Genomic DNA, 20,564 nt, shown 5'->3' with positions numbered 1-20,564 from the left:
CTGGGGGACAACAGGAGCCAACCAGTCGGGGACCTGAACCGAGGGCAGGCCCAAAGCCTCCAGAAAGGACGGGACCTCCGAAGGGTGTCGTAGCGCAAGGGGCCTCCCATTTTTGCGCACTATAAGGTGAAACGGATGGCCCCACTTGTATGGAATCCTCCGTTCAGTTAGGTGTTCCAGAAGGGGTCGCAGACAGCGTCTCATCTGGAAGGTCTTGCGGGATACATCTGGCAGAAGGGTGACTTGGGCCCCGTCAAAATCAATGCTGCCTTTGCGCCACGACGCTTGCAGGACATCCTCCCTAACTGAGTAATTGTGGAGACAGCATAAAACGTCACGTGGCCGGTTCTCTGTGGGGCTCCTGGGGCCCAGGGTCCTGTGGACTCTATCAATGGCTATTACTGTGTCAGCAGCGCGGTCCAGACAGGCGTTAAATATAGCTGTAACTGTGGCTTTGAGGTCTGCCTGGCCAGTGGCTTCGGGCAAGTCTCTGATCCTGATGTTGCGTCTGCGGTTGCGATTCTCAAGGTCATCCACTAGGAGTTGCAACTGTGCCACTCTGTCAGCAAGGGTATCATGTGCGGCTTGCAGGCCAGAAACATCAGTGGTCAGGGAGGTCACATCCGATGCCAGGGTGGTCACCCGCTCGTTCGTAGCCGACACGTCACGTTTGACCCCTGCGATTTCATGTCGCAAGGTCGTTTCAATCCTGGCTGCCATACAGCTAAAGTCTGCTTTAGTGGGAAGGTTTTGGAGTAAAGCTAGGATGGCCTTGTCCCCCAATAATGCCGGTGCTGGTGGCAGCGGTGGGTCCCCCTGTGTGTCTGAGGCGAGAGCAGCCTGGCCATTCGGTCCTGGGATGAGGCTTCCACTGCGGGAGGGTCTCTGGGACAGTTGGGAGTTGTGAGGGAACCAGGGTGGCAGGCCGCTATGGTCCGGGCTGTCAAGCGAGGCCATGGACAGTGAGCGTGGGAGACACGGGGACAAGTCACTAGGCGGGGAGAACGGGGGCATGTCGTGTCCCTGCATAGCAGTCTGCTCACCTTCCCTCTGTGCCTGGAGCGCCGGAGGCCGCGGGCGCCATCTTGGCTGGATCCGGCGTGGAGGCCGGAGGCTGCAGCGGGACCAAGTACCTGTCCATGGCAGCAGCGGCGGACCCCGCTCAGCTGGCTGTGTTCCGCCGAAGCGCGGGGATGTCGGCGATGCCGAAATATGCAACCAGACTGTGGTAAAGGGGTGCGGAGGGGTCACGGACCGGGAGCTCCAGAAAAGAGCGTCCTCACTCCTTCATGCCTAGGCCACGCCCCCCCTGGTTAGTGTCTTGATTGGGAGATCGCCTGGGAATACTGGATGCCGTAGGCTTCTTTTTATGTTGTTGGCTTTGACCTGTTTTTTTTAGCTTGTTTCCCAAGGTGACCATCTTGGCCTTTGTCAAGAGGCTTCAGAGTGCCCGAAGAGAGTGCCTACGGCCAAATCACCTATATAGTATCTTATATATAATAACTAAAAATATTATTTATTATTATAGATATAGATATATAGTATAGTGATTTGGTCGTAGGCACTCTCTTTGGGCACTCTGAAGCCTCTTGACAAAGGCCAAGATGGTCACCTTGGGAAGCAAGCTAAAAAAAACAGGTCAAAGCCAACAACATAAAAAGAAGCCTACGGCATCCAGTATTCCCAGGCAATCTCCCAATCAAGACACTAACCAGACCAGATCCTTCTATGGCACCTGGTCTTCCCAGGGAGTCTCCCATCCAGGTACTAACCAGGCCTGACGCTGCTTAGCCTCTGAAAACAGACGAGATCGGGTGCTTTCAGGTTGATGTGGCCGTAAGCGTTCTCCTCAAGACACGCCCAACCCTCTTGACAAACGCCAAGATGCTCACCTTGAGAAACAATCAAAAAAAAAACAGGTCAAAGCCAACAACATAAAAAGAAGCCTATGGGCTTACAGCGGACCTTAAAAGATGGGACCCACTAGCTCTGTCATGGTTCGGACGCTGTAATGTGTTGAAGATGAACGCGATTCCACGACTTCTGTATCTACTACAAGCCTTACCTATCAAAATACCCCAGACTTTCTTTCATGCGGTTCGCTCAATCTTTATCAAGTTCCTCTAGCGCGGAAAACATATGCGTATTGGTAGGGCAATGCTATTGCGACCGAAATTGCGGGGAGGTATTGGCTTCCCGGACCCTGCTCTATATTACACAGCGATGCACATGACACCGGTGGTTGACTGGTGCCGGTGTTCTGCCATATACTGTCCGGCCATGATATAGTGTCCGCGCCGTACTGCGCATGCGCAGTACGGAGCAGACGAAGCTTCGGAAAATCTCCGAAGCTGAACGGTGCCTGCGCGGTGAGTGGAGGTGGTAGCCCCACCATCCAAGCGGACATAGGGTTGTGAATATTAGAGGGCCCCTCGCAGGTGAGCTTCGCTCGCCACGCTTCGGGCTCGGCCTCGCTGCGCTCGGCTCTTTTATATTCTTACTCTATGTCCACTTGGATAGTGGGGATAGAACCTGGACTCAGTGCGCAGGCGCCGTTCATGCTCGGCAATTTTCGGAATCTGTGTTGCTGTGTACTGCGCATGCGCAGTACACAGCGGACACTATCCGATGGGGGACCATATGTGATAAGACACCGGCATGGGGAACTGAAGCTATGGGTCAAGCTAGAGCAGGAGATGGCACGGGTTCCACTGGCTGGTCTGCCTTGGGCGGGGAGGCCATTGGAGCCCTGTGTGACTACTCACCCGTTAATTGGCCCCTCGCTCGCCGAGATGGATAGTTTTTTTCACCTTTCCCACCTGACTAACTTCCCTTCTCCTATGACCCCAATTATTGGACATCCTAGATTCCCTCCGGGCCTGTCTGACCAGGCCTTTACCAGGCAAGCCCCGAAAGGGCTTCTGAGAGCAGCCCTATTTCTTGGACCCACGGGCTTGATTCCCACGGGGACCATACTGCTAGAGCAAGTACCTGTTGCATTGGATAGCTGGAGAGCTAGACAGCTAATCCATTTCCTCGGATCACTACCTAACCATTCGTTCTTCTCTAGACAATTCCACCCCTTCGAGGAACTTTGCCTGGATGATGGCCCAATTCGTGGTTCCCTCTCTAGGTCCTACCAAATCCTGACAGACGCACAATCCTCCACGGATCCACCCTTCCTAGCTAAATGGAAAAGGGACTTACAAACTACATTCTCCAAACCACAGAAGGACAGAATACTCTTTTTCACCCATAAGTCGTCACTCTGCAGTAAATATCAGGAGATCTCATATAAGCTGATCACACGCTGGTATCGTACACCGGTGGTGTTGGCCAAAATATTCCCCGGTCAATCTGACCTCTGCTGTCACTGTGGGCAACAGACTGGCACCATTCTCCACATTTTCTGTGAATGCCCTAAATTACAAACATTCTGGCAGCCTGTCCTGAGACTCATCCACAAGTTCACAGACATTTCCTTAGCCAATGATCCCGCAGCAGTTCTTCTCAATCTAACTCCTATGTCGAGAAAGCGTTATCATAAGCGTTATCATAAACATCTCCTCAATGCAGCTAGGGCCTGCATCCCAAGTCGTGGAAAGAGCAATCTGCTCCAATGGTGACCCAGTGGTTCGCAAGGGTAAATGATATTGAACGAATGGAAGACCTGACTGCCACAATGAGGGATAAAACGGAGGAGCATGGGAACTGATGGTTCTACTGGACCCAGTTTCGCTTTTCGGAGGAATACCTCCGCGAGACATAGTAAGCTCATGGTGATCGTTGGAGATCGCTGTTCCAAACGTTGGACAGCTGATGAGCTGGTGAGCCGAGGGCATCTCTTGCTCCCTGGGAGGGGACCCCACCCTATCCACTCTACCCACGACACCCCCTTACCCCTTCTTTTCCTTTTCTGCCATTTCCTTCCCCAATCTTCTCTTTCCCCTTCTCCCTCCTTTCAGTTCTACTATTTCCCTTCTTAACTCAAAAAAGGGAAAAGAAAATGGTATGTTCCGACCCCATTTGACTACTACACAATACTCTTCCCCTATCTATGGATATCTAAACTCTTCGAGGATAGCAGGGCTAGTATCAATAATAATTTAAGTGGTAGAGGATCCCAACGAGATGGAGCTTTAATCTCATCTTGATATGACCGCAAAGCTGTACACGTGCTATTCTCCTCAGACTTCTTACCATTGGCTCTGATATCCATGCAATATGATCATTTGTTTGTAACTATTTGTATCACACATTCTGTGAAGTTGCCTTTGCATTGTATGTCGCATACTACTAAATAAAAAATAAAAAAAACAGAAGCCTATGGCACCTGGTATTCCCAGGCGGTCGCCCATCCAGGTACTAACCAGGCCCGACACTGTTTAGCATCCGAGATCAGACGAGATTGGGCGTTTTCAGGGTGATGGGGCCATAGGTGATCTCTTCGGGCACTCTCAACCCTCTTGACAAATGCCAAGATGGTCACCTTGGGAAACAAGTGAAAAAAAAAACAGGTCAATGTCAACAACATAAAAAGAAGAATACGGCACCTGGTATTCCAACGCCATCTCCCATCCAGGTACTAACTAGGCCCAACCCTTCTTAGCCTCAGAGAAGAGAAGAGAAGAGATAGGGCTCTTTCAGGGTGATGCTGCTGTAAGCGATCACTTTGGGCACTCTCAACCCTCTTGACAAATGCCAAGATGGTCACCTTGGGAAACAAGCAAAAAAAAGAAAACGAATCAACGCCAACAACATAAAAAGAAGCCTACAATAACTGGTAATCCCAGGTGGTCTCCCATCCAGGTACTAACCAGGCCCGACTCTTCTTAGCCTCCAAGATCAGACGAGATTGGGTGCTTTCAGAGTGATGTGGCCATAGGCAATCTCTTCAGGCACTCTCAACCCTCTTGACAAACACCAAGATGGTCACTTTGGGAAATAAGCGAAAAAAAAACAGGTCAACGCCAACAACATAAAAAGAAGTCTACGACACCTGGTATTCCCAGGCGGTCTCCCATCCAGGTACTAACAAGGCCCGACTCTATTAGCCTCCAACATCAAACGAGATCGGGTGCTTTCAGGGTGATGTGCCCGCAGGCAATCTCTTCAGGCACTTTCAACCCTCTTGACAAACGCCAAGATGGTCACCTTGGGAAACAAGCAAAAAAATATAAATAAGTCGGAAGCTAGAGACAATACGGCCCGAGTCCTCAATTTAATCCATGCGGCGCATGTACAGGGAAGGCCCTTGCTTATGTTGTCAACGGACGCGGAGAATGCCTTTGACAGGGTGGCCTGGCACTTTATGCAGGCCACCCTGGAACATATAGGTCTTAGCCCCAACATGATGAGCTGGGTAATGTCGCTTTACTCCACGCCGTCGGCAGCGGTACGGGTGACCGAGGGGTGCTCGGACTCTTTCCCCATCACTAATGGGACAAGGCAGGGGTGCCCTCTGTCTCCCCTAATTTTAATTCTGACACTGGAACCACTTATGTGTCACGTTCGGAATGACCCGAATATTACTGGCATATCCAAACCCTCGGCACACCACAAAATTGCGGCGTACGCTGACGATCTAATTTTTTCCGTCTCCAATCCACACATTTTGCTTCCCAAAATACTTGCGTCTCTACAGCGACACGGCAGCCTATCAAACTATAAAAACAATTGCACCAAGTCGGCTGTATTGAATATATCGGTCCCGGATGGTGAGGCCAAGAGGCTCCGGTCCGCTTTTCCATTCTACTGGGCTGAAAAATCTATACGTTAACTGGGCGTTGACATCGCAGCGGATTTAGCGCAATTGTACCTGCTTAATTTTGTCCCTCTCCTGGATAGACTGAAATCTGATTTGGGAAACTGGCATGCTTTAACACTGACCTGGTTCGGGCGCTGTAATGCATTCAAAATGATGGCCCTCCCTCGGATCTTATACATGTTCCAGACATTACCGATCCGGTCACCCCCAATTTTTTTCAGACAACTGCAGGTGCTGCTCCGGGACTTTATTTGGGCGCGCAAACCGCCCAGAGCCCGTTTGCAATTGCTTGCCAGACCAAAGGACAAGGGGGGTCTGGGTCTCCCAGATCTCAGACAATACTACAGAGTGACTCTGCTAGCGAGAGTCGTTGATTGGCATTGTAATGGCCCACACAAGCAGTGGGTGGAGATGGAGATTGAGGATGGTTCCATTCTCCTATTGACCTCCCCGTGGCTCCTGTCCTCCCTACCAAAAGACCTCAGAGGTCACCCCGTAGTGGGAGCTACGTTGGCTGTTGTGCGGAGGTTGTTCCGCTGCACACACATTGCTCCCCTGCCATCACCAATGACTCCGGTTATAGGTAATCCAGACTTCCCACCGGGATTTACCAACAAGAAACTGCGACAGTTGACAGTGGTGGGGAAACAGCGTCTGGGAGAGGTGTGGCCCACGGGAGGGCTCCCGACCACGCAAACTGTCGCCGAGCTTTCTGACCCTCCGCTTGACTTGTTTAGTCCTTATCAACTTCGTCACTTTCTTCTGGCCATACAAAGGGCCCCCTACACTCCTAGAGACCTGACACCCTATAAATCCATCTGTCACAAAAGGGAACCTGTGCGACACACCCTCTCCCTCCTGTACAACCTATTGAGTAGTCAGGAGAAGGAGTCGACCCCCACCATTTATCCACAAATGGGAGAGGGACTTAGGCATCACATTTACCCCACAACAGATAGGGAAGATCCTGACCTTAGTACATAAAGCTTCCATCGCAAACCAATATCAAGATACAAGATAGTCTCACGCTGGTATAGAGTCCCATACCTTCTGAATAAAATGGATAGGTCGATCCCGGATGTTTGTTGGAGGTGAAATTCAGATATGGGGACCATGGGACACCTTTTCTGGGCATGCCCGACCTTGAGGAACTTTTGGGTTCCCAGTAGCGTGCCTTCTACACTTGACCGAACAGCCTGTTCGAAAATACAAAAAAAACCTCACGATGCAACTCCTGAATGCCGCCCGGGCCTGCATTCCCGCACTGTGGAGGCAGCCTCAGCCCCCATCCAAGGTGCTGTGGTATTCCAAAGTCAATCATATTCTCCGGATGGAAGAATTGACCGCCACCCTTCACAACACTGAAGAGGCATTTAGTGTTACATGGAGGCCCTGGAGGTATTTTACTGGTACTCGAGACTACATTCGGGAGGTGAGCAGTGCCCCCGTCCCAGAAAACGACTGAACATCTAACGTTTACCTACGTAGGCCATGTCTGCCCTGGGTGGCATTCCCCCCTCCCTTTTTGTCTTTATTTTTCTTTTTTTCCCCGCCGCCATCCCCCCACCTCCTCTCTCTCCGTCTTTGCACTCTCTTCTTCCCCCGTCCTCCCTTTAACTATGCCTTGTCTCCTTACTAGCCTTCAGGACCCAGAAGAACCCCAGGGTTCTGGACATGACCGGCTCATATTTTACTCTGGTTCACGTAGGTCATGATAAGCTGGCTCGCTGTGGTCCCAGTTGTTCTCCATGATTACATTTGTCCGAACGGAGCTGCACTAGTTATACTGTACTACATGTCGGAGGTGGGGTTTCTCTATTTTCTGCATGAAACTGTAGGACTCCCCTCTGAGAACCCAGAGTTATTTGGCTGCCTATTTTTTGTTAGCATGTAATTGTGACCCTGGGTCATGCTGTATGGTTGACTGTTATATTTATGTTGTTCTACTTAATAAAAGAATAATAAAAATAAAAAAAATAAGTCAATGCCAACAGCTTAAAACTAAAGCCTATGGCATTGAGAAATCCCAGGCGGTCTCCCATACAGGTACTAAGCATGTCCCAACCCTGCTTAGCCTCTGAGATCAAATGCACGCTCAACCCTCTTGACAAACGCCAAGATGGTCACCTTGGGAAACAAACAAAAAAAACAAGTCAACGCCAACAACATAAAAAGAAGCCTGCGGCATCTGGAAAACCCAGGCGGTCTCCCATCCAGGTACAAACCAGGCCCAACCCTGCTTAGCCTCTGAGACCAAACGAGATTGGGCGCTTTCAGGGTGTTGTGCCCATAGGCAATTTCTTTGTGCACTCTCAACCCTCTTGACAAATGCCAAGATGGTCACCTTGGGAAACAAGGGAAAAAAAACAGGTCAAAGCCAACAACAAAAAAAGAAGCCTATGGCACCTGGTATTTCCAGGCGGTCTCCCATCCAGGTACTAACCAGGCCCGACACTGTTTAGCCTCTGAGATCAGATGAGATTGGGCGCTTTCAGGGTGATGGGGCCGTAGGTGATCTCTTTGGGCACTCTCAACCCTCTTGTTAAGCGCCAAGATGGTCACCTTGGGAAACAAGCGAAAATAAACAGGTAAACGCCAACAACATAAAAAGAAGCCTACGGCACCTGGTATTCACAGATGGTCTCCCATACAGGTATTAACCAGGCCGTACACTGCTAGGCCTCCGAGATCAATGAGATTGTGCGCTTTCAGGGTGATGTGGCCATATGTGTTCTATTTAGACACTCTCAACCCTCTTGACAAATACCAAGATGGTTATCTTGGGAAACAAGTGAAAAAAAAAAGGTCAACGCCAACAACATAGACCCTGCCGGTCTCCCATCTGACCCAGACCCTGCTTAGCCTCTGAGATTGGGCGCTTTCAGGGTGATGTGACCTCAGGCGAACGCTTTGGGACATACTCAAAACTCTTGACTGATGCTAAAATGGTCACCTTGGGAAACAAGCGAAAGAAAAACAGGTCAAAGCCATTAATATAAAAAGATTCCTACGGCACCTTTAATTAGGTACTATCCAGGCCGGACCCTGCTTAGCCTCTGAGATCAGATGAGATCGGGCGCTTTCAGGGGGATGTGGCCGTAATAGATTTCTTTGGGCTCTCTCAGCCCTCTTGACAAATGCCAAGATGATCACCTTGGGAAACAAGCGGAAAAAATAAACCATGTCAACGCCAACAACATAAAAAGAATCCTACGGCACCTGGTATTCCCAGTTGGTCTCCCATCCAGTTACTAATCAGGCCCGACAATGCTTAGCCTCCGAGATCAGACAAGATCAGGCACTTTCAACGTGATGGGGCCATAGGCGATCTCTTCGGGCACTCTCAACCATCTTGACAAACGCCAACATGGTCATCTTGGGAAACAAGCGAAAAAAACCAAGTCATTGCCAACATTGGAGGCTAAGCAGGGTTGAGCAATCAGTTTCCTTGCCTGAAATAGGCATCTCAGAACTGCCATCTGGCTACTTCCCGGGTTTCCAACTCCTTCAACTAATCCCAGGAGACAATACTTCGCCTCCATCCTGGTGGAGGTTCCAACCACCCGATCAATGGTTCCTGTCACCTCTGTCCAGTAGCGGATCAACTTCGGGCATCTCCAAAACATGTGCATCATGTCTCCCCCCATGTTCCCGCACCGGGGGCAACTTGCGTCCGGCCGTTCGGCCAAACTGAAAAAGTTTACGAGGAGAATAATAGGTTCTATATAATAAGAACAGATGTGACATCCTCTGTGAAGAGAGCCACAATTCACCACAGGCAGGATTCCTGTGGCCAATTATAGCTCAGGGGGGTTTAGTACACACCCCACACTATATAAGGCCGCCAGCGCGGCGGCCTTGTATAGTGTGTTGCGGTGGTCAGGGAAAGAGGACTATAGGCAGGGACAGTGCCTTTACTGCTTGGGAACCTAGCACTGTTACAGTGGGTGTTATGTGCCTCCTGCACAGTACACATATTATTACTGGTGTTCAATTTCTGCAATACATGCATCTGCAGTGCAGAAGTTAGAGTCGGTGTTGTGTGCCTCCTGCACAGTATACACCTTATTGCTGGTGTTCTGTTTCTGTAATACAGGAACCTAGTACTGTTACAGTGCTAGGGTGTACAGAGAAGCTGGTATATATAGAAGACTACAGCATACAGAAGAAAGGCTAGTGAATACAGAATACAGGTTTCGTGTATGTAGATAGGCTTGAGTATACAGAGATGCTAGAGTAAACAGTGAGGCTGGGGTACACAGAGAGTCTAGTTTAAAGACAAATACAAAGATGTTAGTGTATATAGAGAGGTTAGTGTATAGAGAGAGTCGAGTGTATACAGAAAGGACAGTGCATATAGAGAAGCTAGTGTATACAGAAAGGGTATACATGAAAGCTGACATTCTATACAGAAGACTGGGTAGTGTATACAGAGAGTCTAGTGGGTACAGAAGACAGGCTGGTGTATTCTAGCTAGTTTTTACAGTCTAGTGTATACAGAAGACAGGCTGTGGTATACAGAGAGTTTAGTGTATTCAGAGAGTCTAGTGTATACAGTCGGCGAGTGTATACATAAGACTGGCTAGTTTACACAGTGTTTACAGAGATGCAAGAGTGTACAGAGAAGCTGGTATATATAGAAGACTACAGCATACAGAAGAAAGGCTAGTTAATACACAATACAGAAGACTCGTGTATGTAGATAGGCTTGAGTATACAGAGATGCTAGAGTAAACAGTGAGGCTGGGGTACACAGAGAGGCTAATTTAAAGAGAGGCTAGTATATACAAAGATGTTAGTGTATATAGAGAGGTTAATGTATAGAGAGGGTCGAGAGTATACAGAAAGGACAGTGCATATAGAGAAACTAGTGTATACAGAAGACAGGCTTGGGTATACATCAAAGCTGACAGTGTATACAGAAGACTGAGTAGTGCATACAGAGAGTCTATTGGGTAAAGAAGACAGGCTGGTGTATTCTAGCTAGTTTTTACAGTCTAATGTATACAGAAGACAGGCTGTGGTATACTGAGGGTTTAGTGTATTCAGAGAGTCTAGTGTACAGAGATGCAAGGGTGTACAGAGAAGCGAGAAGCTAGTATATATAAGGCTAGTGAATACAGGCTAGTGAATACAGAATACAGACTCGTGTAAGCAGATAGGCTTGAGTATACAGAGATGCTAGAGTAAACAATGAGGCTGGGGTACACAGAGAGGCTAATTTAAAGAGAGGCTAGTATATACAAAGATGTTAGTGTATATAGAGAGGTTAGTGTATAGAGAGAGTCGAGTGTATACAGATAGGACCGTGCATCTAGAGAGACTAGTGTATACAGAAGACAGGCTTGGGTATACATCCAAGCTGACAGTGTATACAGAAGACTGGGTAGTGTATACAGAGATTCTAGTGGGTACAGAAGACAGGCTGGTGTATTCTAGCTAGTGTTTACAGTCTAGTGTATACAGAAGACAGGCTGTGGTATACAGAGGGTTTAGTGTATTACAGAGATGCAAGGGTGTACAGAGAAGCTAGTATATATAGAAGACTACAGCATACAGAAGAAAGGCTAGTGAATACAGAATAAAGGCTGGCTTCTACGGAGAGGCTACCACTACGGAGATGCAGAACACTATCTAGGTTATATAGAGAGGCTAGATTATACAGAGAGGCTAGTGCATAGAGTGAAGCTATTGTATATAGAAGCCTGGTTAGTGTATACAGAGAAGCTAGTGTGTACAGAAGAAAGGCTAGACAGGCTATAAAGAGAGACACGTTTTTACAGAAGACAGTTTGGGGTATACAGAGATGCTAGTTTATACAGAGAGACTAATGTATACAGAAGACAGGCTAGGGCATACAGAAGACAGAAGACGGGCTAGTGTATTCAGAACATAGGCTAGTGTATATCGAAGACAGGCTATTGTATGCAAAAGACCGGCTAGTGTAAACATACTGGTGTATATAGAGAGGCTAGTGAATTTAGAGGGTAGGCTAAGTGATAACAGAAGACAATCTGGGCTATACAGAGACATCTCATCATTTCATCTAGCTCACATCTCTAATGGAGTTTGTCTCATTGCCATGTTATGCCTTTTCATTCTTATGCTAAATATAGATCACTACACGATTTTAATCATCCACATCAAGCATGCAATAAAACTATCATACATCAAAATAAACCATGTACGCTTTTGCTCTATTTTGCATATTTGTACCGGGACTGTGAGTATGTGACAGTCCTGACACACCATCCTGACTTATTTTTCTTTATTTCTTATTAGAAATGGAGAGTACTATCTCAAAATCCGCTTAAATCTATTCACTTCCATGAGTTCTACCGCTAATTGTACCTTAATGCAAAATGTTCACAAAACCATCCATTTGCTAGCAGACATGCTGCACATACTAAGAGTAATGTAACTATCGCTCTCTAACGATGTAAACAGTTTTATTGCTTTTCTGACATTGACCGAGTATCTCTGACATTAACTGAGTATCTCTCTGCACTATGATCTTAATAATAATAATAATAATAATAATAATAGGATTGTGTAATGCAAAGATCAACTAGTCTAATATAAGCTTTCTCATTGGTACCGGCATATCCTTTAAATTTAGACTAACGCAACTATTTCTCGGCCATTTTCAAGCTAAGCTTTCAATCTCTTACCTTTGAACTGCGATACTTCCTCCCTACAATATTAAGCCATTTAAATGTCCTATTGGTCGCCTATATTATACAACTCTCTGAAAAGCCTTATATGTAGAGAATAAAACTAGTCTTACATCTTAATAAAACAGTTTTATTACTCAACCAGTATCAGCTGTCATGTACTGTATTACTTCTTTTTCTCCACCTTATCTGTCACAGTTAAAACACAGTGACAAAACATTTCTTTTTACCGCAGCAAAATGTGAGAAAAGCAGTGTAAGCCGTCTTTCTGCCATATGCAACCATCTCTCGCTACCTCTATGCAATAGGATTCTCTTTCCAGTGGAAACGGAAAACAGTCAGTGTAAGCCGTCTTCGTGCGTAACAAAATTAATGGAACGATTTACACGTTAGAATTTGCAAGCTACGTCAATTTACTATTAAATAGAGTACCTTTGCATTTATCCCTTGACTTTGCAACTATCCCTTGATCCCTTTTGTGTATTCACTTTATCTCGACCTATCTATGCTGCCTCAATATTTTTCCTAATTTGTTTTGCTATACTTATTATTATTATATTATAGAGATTACTAACTCTAAATCTTTGTAAACCTAACCATATTTATAATGTCTACAGCTAATTTTACGTTAAAGCAAAATTCACACAAAACCATCTTTTTAAAACCTTTTACACACTGCACATTAAGATTAATGCAACCATCTCTCGCTACCTCTATGCAATAGGATTCTCTTTCCAGTGGAAACGGAAAACAGTCAGTGTAAGCCGTCTTCGTGCGCAGCAAAATTAATGGAACGATTTACACGTTGAAATTTGCAAGCTACGTCAATTTACTGTTAAATAGAGTACCTTTGCATTTATCCCTTGACTTTGCTACTATCCCTTGATCCCTTTTGTGTATTCACTATATCTCGACCTATACATACTGCCTCAAAATTTTCCTAATTTGTTTTGCTATACTTATTATTATTATTTTATAGAGATTACTATCTCTAAATCATTGTAACAAGTTATAATGTCTACAGCTAATTTTACGTTAAAGCAAAAGTCACACAAAACCATCTTTTTAAAACCTTTTACACACTGCACATTAAGATTAATGCAACCATCTCTCGCTACCTCTATGCAATAGGATTCTCTTTCTGACTCTATTTTGTGTATTACTTCTTCTCCACATTAACTGTCACACTGATAACCATTTGTAACACATAACACTTGCAACACATTTTTTAACAGCGGCAAGAAGTGGTTGCAGTAGCAAAGCAAAGCAATACAGTTTGGTTACATTAATAACACATAATGCAACTATTTTACATTCATTTTACATTCACATCATGCATACATCCTAATGTAAGCTGTCTATCACTATTAATGTTCATGGTTACTGATACATTATGCCGATGACCAGTGGAAACGGAAAACAGTCAGTGTAAGCCGTCTTCGTGCGTAGCATAATTAATGGAACGATTTACACGTTGGAATTTTCAAGCTACGTCAATTTACTCTTAAATACCCTTTAGCTGCTTAGCTCACACTTTGCTGTATGTAGCCGCGTTTACATGTAAGTAACCAATGGGGATTGACATTTCATGTCCATCTCACATCTCTAATGCAATTTGTCTCTTTGCCATGTCATACTTTGCCAGTTATTATACTTTCTCATCCGATAGAAACCTAGTCGTTGCTGATATTTCATGATTACAGCAATCATCTCATCTAATTGCTATTCCGACATTTTGCCTTGGTATTACTTTGCAACGCTCTATTGAACAATGTAAAGGTAAGCTAGATATTTTGTGTATTTCCAGTTAAACTCGACCTGTATATACTGTCTCAATATTATCCTTTCTAATTTTGCTAAATTAGATTATAGAGTTTGCTATGTCTAAATCCAGGTTACCTACTCACCTTTATTACGTATACTGCTAATTTTAGGATAATACAAAACCATCTTATTGCTTCTTTACACGCTGCACATGTTAAGAGTAATTGCAATGCTACCGTGAACAGTTTAATTACTCGTCTCACAGTAACTGGTATCTCTCTGCTATAGGAAACTGAATTTGTACTAGAACGATCACTCATCTAATATCAGTCCACTCAGTGCTACCGGGATAACTTTTAAATTTAGAGTAATGAAATGATTTCTCAGTCATTTTGGAGCTACTGCAACTAACGCTTCCGATCTCATTTCGACTGCAATACTTAATCTCTGCTATTGCAGAATATTTAGCTGCTGACACGTAATTAACTTGATTGATAAAAACCTACACACGTTGTTGCTGTTATTTCGTGTATTTCCACTTAAACCCGTTATAGTTATTTTGCTATATTTATTACTAGTATAAACAGATTACTATCTCTAAATCCTGGTAAACCAGCTCACACTAAACCATCTAATTTCTACCTTACACGCAGCACATATTAACATATTAACATTTAGCCGGTATAGTGAAATAGTAAACGAAATGTGTAGATCACTCATCTAATATCGTCTTTTCAGTGCTACCGGAACAACTTTTAAATTTAGAGTAATGCAACGATATCTCAGTTTTATGAAGCTACTGCAACTAACGCTTTGGATCTCTTTCCTGATAAATTACGCTCTGCAATATTAAGCCATGTAAATTGTCCTATTGGTCTGCTAACAATGCTATGTATAATAATACAAATCTGTTAAAAGCAATATCGTCTCACTGCAATACTTACACTCTGCATAATATATATGAATAATGCGAATAATGCTAATAATAAAGTCGTCTAAAACTCGGCTATAAGTAGAGAATAAAACTATCTTACATCAAAATAAACCATGTACTGCCAAACCAATAACGGCCAATTACTTAACGTCTATCAGTCAATGACTTAACAAAATAAACTTAGCACTCTTTTGCTCTATTTTGAATAGTTGTAGTTCTCCACATTAACTGTCACATTGATATCACCACTGACAACACACCACTTTTTAACAGCACCAAAATATGAAAAAAGCACTTTATATGTTTCAAAAGTAGTTGCATTAGCAAAAAATAAAGTCCTGTCTTCTTTACACGCTAGCTTTTCTGTATACATTAATCTCTCTGTGTACACCAGCCACTCAATATAGACTAGCCTCTCTGTCTTCTGTATACAGGTGCCCGTAATCTATATACACTAGCCTGCCTTCTTTTTATAATAGTCTCGGTGTCCCAGCCTCTCTGCATACACTAGCCTCACTGAATTCCCCAGACTGTCTTCTGTATACACAAGCCTATCTGTAAAAAAAAAAATAGCTGGTCTTCTGCATACTCTAGCCTCTCTGTGTAACACAGTCTCTCTCTGGATTCCCTAGCCTACATCTCTGCATACCCAGGACCTTCCTCTGTATAATCTAGCCTATCTGTATACACTAGCCTGTCTTTTGTACAAATTAGCTTCTCTGTAGCCGGTCTTCTGTATACATGAGCCTCACTGTCTACTCTTGGTTGTCTTTTGTATACACTAGCATCTCTTTATACATGAGCTCTCTGTATACCCAAGCCTCTCTGTATACACTAGTCCACCGGTATACATTAGCAAGTCTGCATACACTAGCCTCTCTTTGTAACTCAACTTCTCTCTCTGTATACCTTAGCCTCCATCTCTGCATACCCAGGACGTTCTTCTCTATAATCTAGCCTATGTGTATACACTAGCCGGTCTTCTGTATACACTAGTCCGCCTGTATACACTAGCAAGTATGCATACTCTAGCCTCTCTCTCTGTATACCCTAGCCTCCATCTCTGCATACCCAGGACGTTCTTCTGTATAATCTAGCCTATCTGTATACACTAGCCTGTCTTTTGTACACATTAGCCTCTCTGTGTAAACTAGCCGGTCTACTGTATACACTAGTCCATCTGTATACACTAGCAAGTCTGCATACTCCTGCCTCTCTGTGTAACCCAGCCTCGCTCTCTCTCTCTGTATACCCTAGCCTCCATCTCTGCATACCCAGGACGTTCTTCTGTATAATCTAGCCTATCTGTATAAACTATCCTGTCTTTTTTACACATCAACCTCTCTGTATAAACTAGCCGGTCCTCTGTATACACTAGTCCGTCGGTATACACTAGCATCTCTTTATACATTAGCTCTCTGTATACCCAAGCCTCTCTGTATACACTAGTCCACCGGTATACACTAGCAAGTCTGCATACACTAGCCTCTCTTTGTAACCCAACTTCTCTCTCTGCATACCCAGGACGTTCTTCTCTATAATATAGCCTATTTGTATACACTAGCCTGTCTTTTGTACACATTAGCCTCTCTGTATAAACTAGCCGGTCATCTGTATACACTAGCAAGTATGCGTACTCTAGCCTCTCTCTCTGTATACCTTAGCCTCCATCTCTGCATACCCAGGACGTTCTTCTGTATAATCTAGCCTATCTGTATAATCTAGCCTATCTGTATACACTAGCCATCCATCTCTGCATACCCAGGACGTTCTTCTCTATAATCTAGCCTATTTGTATACACTACACTGTCTTTTGTACACATTTGCCTCTCTGTATAAACTAACCGGTCTTCTGTATACACTAGTCCACCTGTATACACTAGCAAGTATGCATACTCTAGCCTCGCTCTCTGTATACCCTAGCAAGTCTGCATACTCCTGCCTCTCTGTGTAACCCAGCCTCACTCTCTCTCTGTATACCCTAGCCTCCATCTCTGCATACCCAGGACGTTCTTCTGTATAATCTAGCCTGTGTTTTGTACACTTTAGCCTCTCTGTATAAACTAGCCGGTCTTCTGCATACACGAGTCTCTCTGTATACCCTTGGATGTCTTTTGTATACACTAGCTGCTCTTTATACATTAGCTCTCTGTATACCCAAGCCTCTCTGTATACACTAGTCCGTCTGTATACACTAGCAAGTCTGCATACAGCAGCCTCTCTGTGTAACCCAGCCGCTCTCTCTGCATACCCAAGATGTTCTTCTCTATAATCTAGCCTATTTGTATACACTAGCCTGTCTTTTGCACACATTAGCCCCCCTATATAAACTAGCCGGTCTTCTGTATACACTAGTCCGTCTGTATACACTAGCAAGTATGCATACTCTAGCCTCTCTCTCTGTATACCCTAGCCTCCATCTATGCATACCCAGGACGTTCTTCTGTATAATCTAGCCTATCTGTATAAACTATCCTGTCTTTTTTACACATCAACCTCTCTGTATAAACTAGCCGGTCCTCTGTATACACTAGTCCGTCGGTATACACTAGTGTATACAGACAGACTAGTGTATACAGAGGACCGACTAATGTGTACAGATAGGCTAGATTATACAGAAGAACGTCCTGGGTATGCAGAGCGCTCAGCTTCAAGGTATGGCCAATGTGAGTAATATGAGGGACACTCCTCACCCCCGCCCCCACCTACCAGATCTGACTTTCATCCCCTTGCCCTCTCTGCCCCGGTCATCTGGTGGCAGTTTTATGCACTCCCTGGCCCCCACCCATTCATAATCCTTACCGACCTTTCTTTCCGCTGCTCACAGAAACACACTGGATGACTTGTCTAATTAACCAACTTGTACAAGACACAGCTATCCTCCTGTCTGACACCGGTCCCCCTTGGAGGCTTTACCCCTCACAGTTTGGGTGGTCCCTGCCTCTCCCTGGATGCTCCACATACTGTATACCACAACGACATTGTCAGAGGGGCACCACTTGACAGGACACGGGGCTTTCATTCCGGTGGCATCTCCCATTGGAGGAAGGGATGATGGCCCCAACCCCTTGGCAGCAGGTTCTTTCATGTACAGACCAGGGCGGCTCATCTTCCCTTCTGGAGTCTTCACCTTAGATGGGGGAGTTGCACTTTGGGGGGTCTGAGTGATACCTAATGCGCTGTACTGGAAGGGCTTGACATTCCCGCATATGTGTCCCCTCCCCCTGGATGCGCCCCTTGTCCCCCCCTCTGGCTCCCACCTACTCTTTGCCGACATTGCCTTCTGCAGCTTTCGGGGACCCTGGATGACTTATTTATTGAGCCTATTGGTATGAGACACTGCTTCCCTCCAGGGTGACTCTGGACCCCCCTGGAGGATTTACCCCTTACTGTTTGGGCGGTCCCAGCCTCCCTCTGGATTCTCTACACAGCCCCCGATGGCGATGCAGGAGAGACACTAATTGGCGGGCCCCAGGACTGCTGCTCGGGTGAAGCCTCTCATTGGATGGAGGGATGGTGGCACCAGCCCCTTGCCTGCCGGATTTTCCATGCACCGACCAGGGCTGCTCCTCTTTCATCTTGATGTGGTGACCATGAACTAACCGGTCTTCTGTATACACTAGTCCACCTGTATACACTAGCAAGTATGCATACTCTAGCCTCGCTCTCTGTATACCCTAGCAAGTCTGCATACTCCTGCCTCTCTGTGTAACCCAGCCTCACTCTCTCTCTGTATACCCTAGCCTCCATCTCTGCATACCCAGGACGTTCTTCTGTATAATCTAGCCTGTGTTTTGTACACTTTAGCCTCTCTGTATAAACTAGCCGGTCTTCTGCATACACGAGTCTCTCTGTATACCCTTGGATGTCTTTTGTATACACTAGCTGCTCTTTATACATTAGCTCTCTGTATACCCAAGCCTCTCTGTATACACTAGTCCGTCTGTATACACTAGCAAGTCTGCATACAGCAGCCTCTCTGTGTAACCCAGCCGCTCTCTCTGCATACCCAAGATGTTCTTCTCTATAATCTAGCCTATTTGTATACACTAGCCTGTCTTTTGCACACATTAGCCTCCCTATATAAACTAGCCGGTCTTCTGTATACACTAGTCCGTCTGTATACACTAGCAAGTATGCATACTCTAGCCTCTCTCTCTGTATACCCTAGCCTCCATCTCTGCATACCCAGGACGTTCTTCTGTATAATCTAGCCTATCTGTATACACTAGTGTATACAGACAGACTAGTATATACAGAGGACCGACTAATGTGTACAGATAGGCTAGATTATACAGAAGAACGTCCTGGGTATGCAGAGCGCTCAGCTTCAAGGTATGGCCAATGTGAGTAATATGAGGGACACTCCTCACCCCCGCCCCCACCTACCAGATCTGACTTTCATCCCCTTGCCCTCTCTGCCCCGGTCATCTGGTGGCAGTTTTATGCACTCCCTGGCCCCCACCCATTCATAATCCTTACCGACCTTTCTTTCCGCTGCTCACAGAAACACACTGGATGACTTGTCTAATTAACCAACTTGTACAAGACACCGCTATCCTCCTGTCTGACAACGGTCCCCCTTGGAGGCTTTACCCCTCACTGTTTGGGTGGTCCCTGCCTCTCCCTGGATGCTCCACATATACCACAACGACATTGTCAGAGGGGCACCACTTGACAGGACACGGGGCTGTCATGCCGGTGGCATCTCCCATTGGAGGAAGGGATGATGGCCCCAACCCCTTGGCAGCAGGTTCTTTCATGTACAGACCAGGGCGGCTCATCTTCCCTTCTGGAGTCTTGACCTTAGATGGGGGATTTGCACTTTGGGGGGTCTGAGTGATACCTAATGCGCTGTACTGGAAGTGCTTGACATTCCCGCATATGTGTCCCCTCCCCCTGGATGTGCCCCTTGTCCCCCCCTCTGGCTCCCACCTACTCTTTGCCGACATTGCCTTCTGCAGCTTTCGGGGACCCTGGATGACTTATTTATTGAGCCTATTGGTACGAGACACTGCTTCCCTCCAGGGTGACTCTGGACCCCCCTGGAGGATTTACCCCTTACTGTTTGGGCAGTCCCAGCCTCCCTCTGGAGATGCAGGAGAGACACTAATTGGCGGGCCCCAGGACTGCTGCTCGGGTGAAGTCTCCCATTGGATGGAGGGATGGTGGCCCCAGCCCCTTGCCTGCCGGGTTTTCCATGCACCGACCAGGGCTGCTTCTCTTTCATCTTGATGTGGTGACCATGGAGGGGAGGAGTTGAAATTTATGGGGTCCGGGTGTTTGCTGGTGGGAGTGCGCTAAAGGACTTGACATTTCTGCATGTTTGTCCCCTCTCCCCTGTTTCCCCCCTCCCTTCCCCCCCTTCCCACCCTTCCCTTCCCTCCTTTCCCTCCCCCTTTCCCCCTTCCACTCCCCCTTTCCC

General features: G+C 46.1%; 4 pseudogenes; all 4 read right to left on the bottom strand.

Annotated features, from left to right (window-relative positions):
* Positions 1-4,321: 4,321 nt before the first annotated feature.
* LOC143937237 (5S ribosomal RNA) lies at positions 4,322-4,440 on the bottom strand (annotated as a pseudogene).
* Positions 4,441-4,768: 328 nt separating this feature from the next.
* LOC143937491 (5S ribosomal RNA) lies at positions 4,769-4,887 on the bottom strand (annotated as a pseudogene).
* A 3,274-nt stretch (positions 4,888-8,161) lies between these two features.
* On the bottom strand, positions 8,162-8,280 carry LOC143936429 (5S ribosomal RNA; annotated as a pseudogene).
* A 694-nt stretch (positions 8,281-8,974) lies between these two features.
* On the bottom strand, positions 8,975-9,093 carry LOC143936681 (5S ribosomal RNA; annotated as a pseudogene).
* Positions 9,094-20,564: the final 11,471 nt, after the last annotated feature.

The sequence above is a fragment of the Lithobates pipiens genome, unplaced genomic scaffold (assembly GCF_037356315.1).
Source record: "Lithobates pipiens isolate NorthernLeopardFrog02 unplaced genomic scaffold, aLitPip1_a1.2 Scaffold_28, whole genome shotgun sequence".
Classification (NCBI taxonomy): Eukaryota; Metazoa; Chordata; class Amphibia; order Anura; family Ranidae; genus Lithobates; species Lithobates pipiens.
The sequence above is the reverse complement of the archived record's forward strand: the minus strand, read 5'-3'. Positions and strand labels throughout refer to the sequence as shown.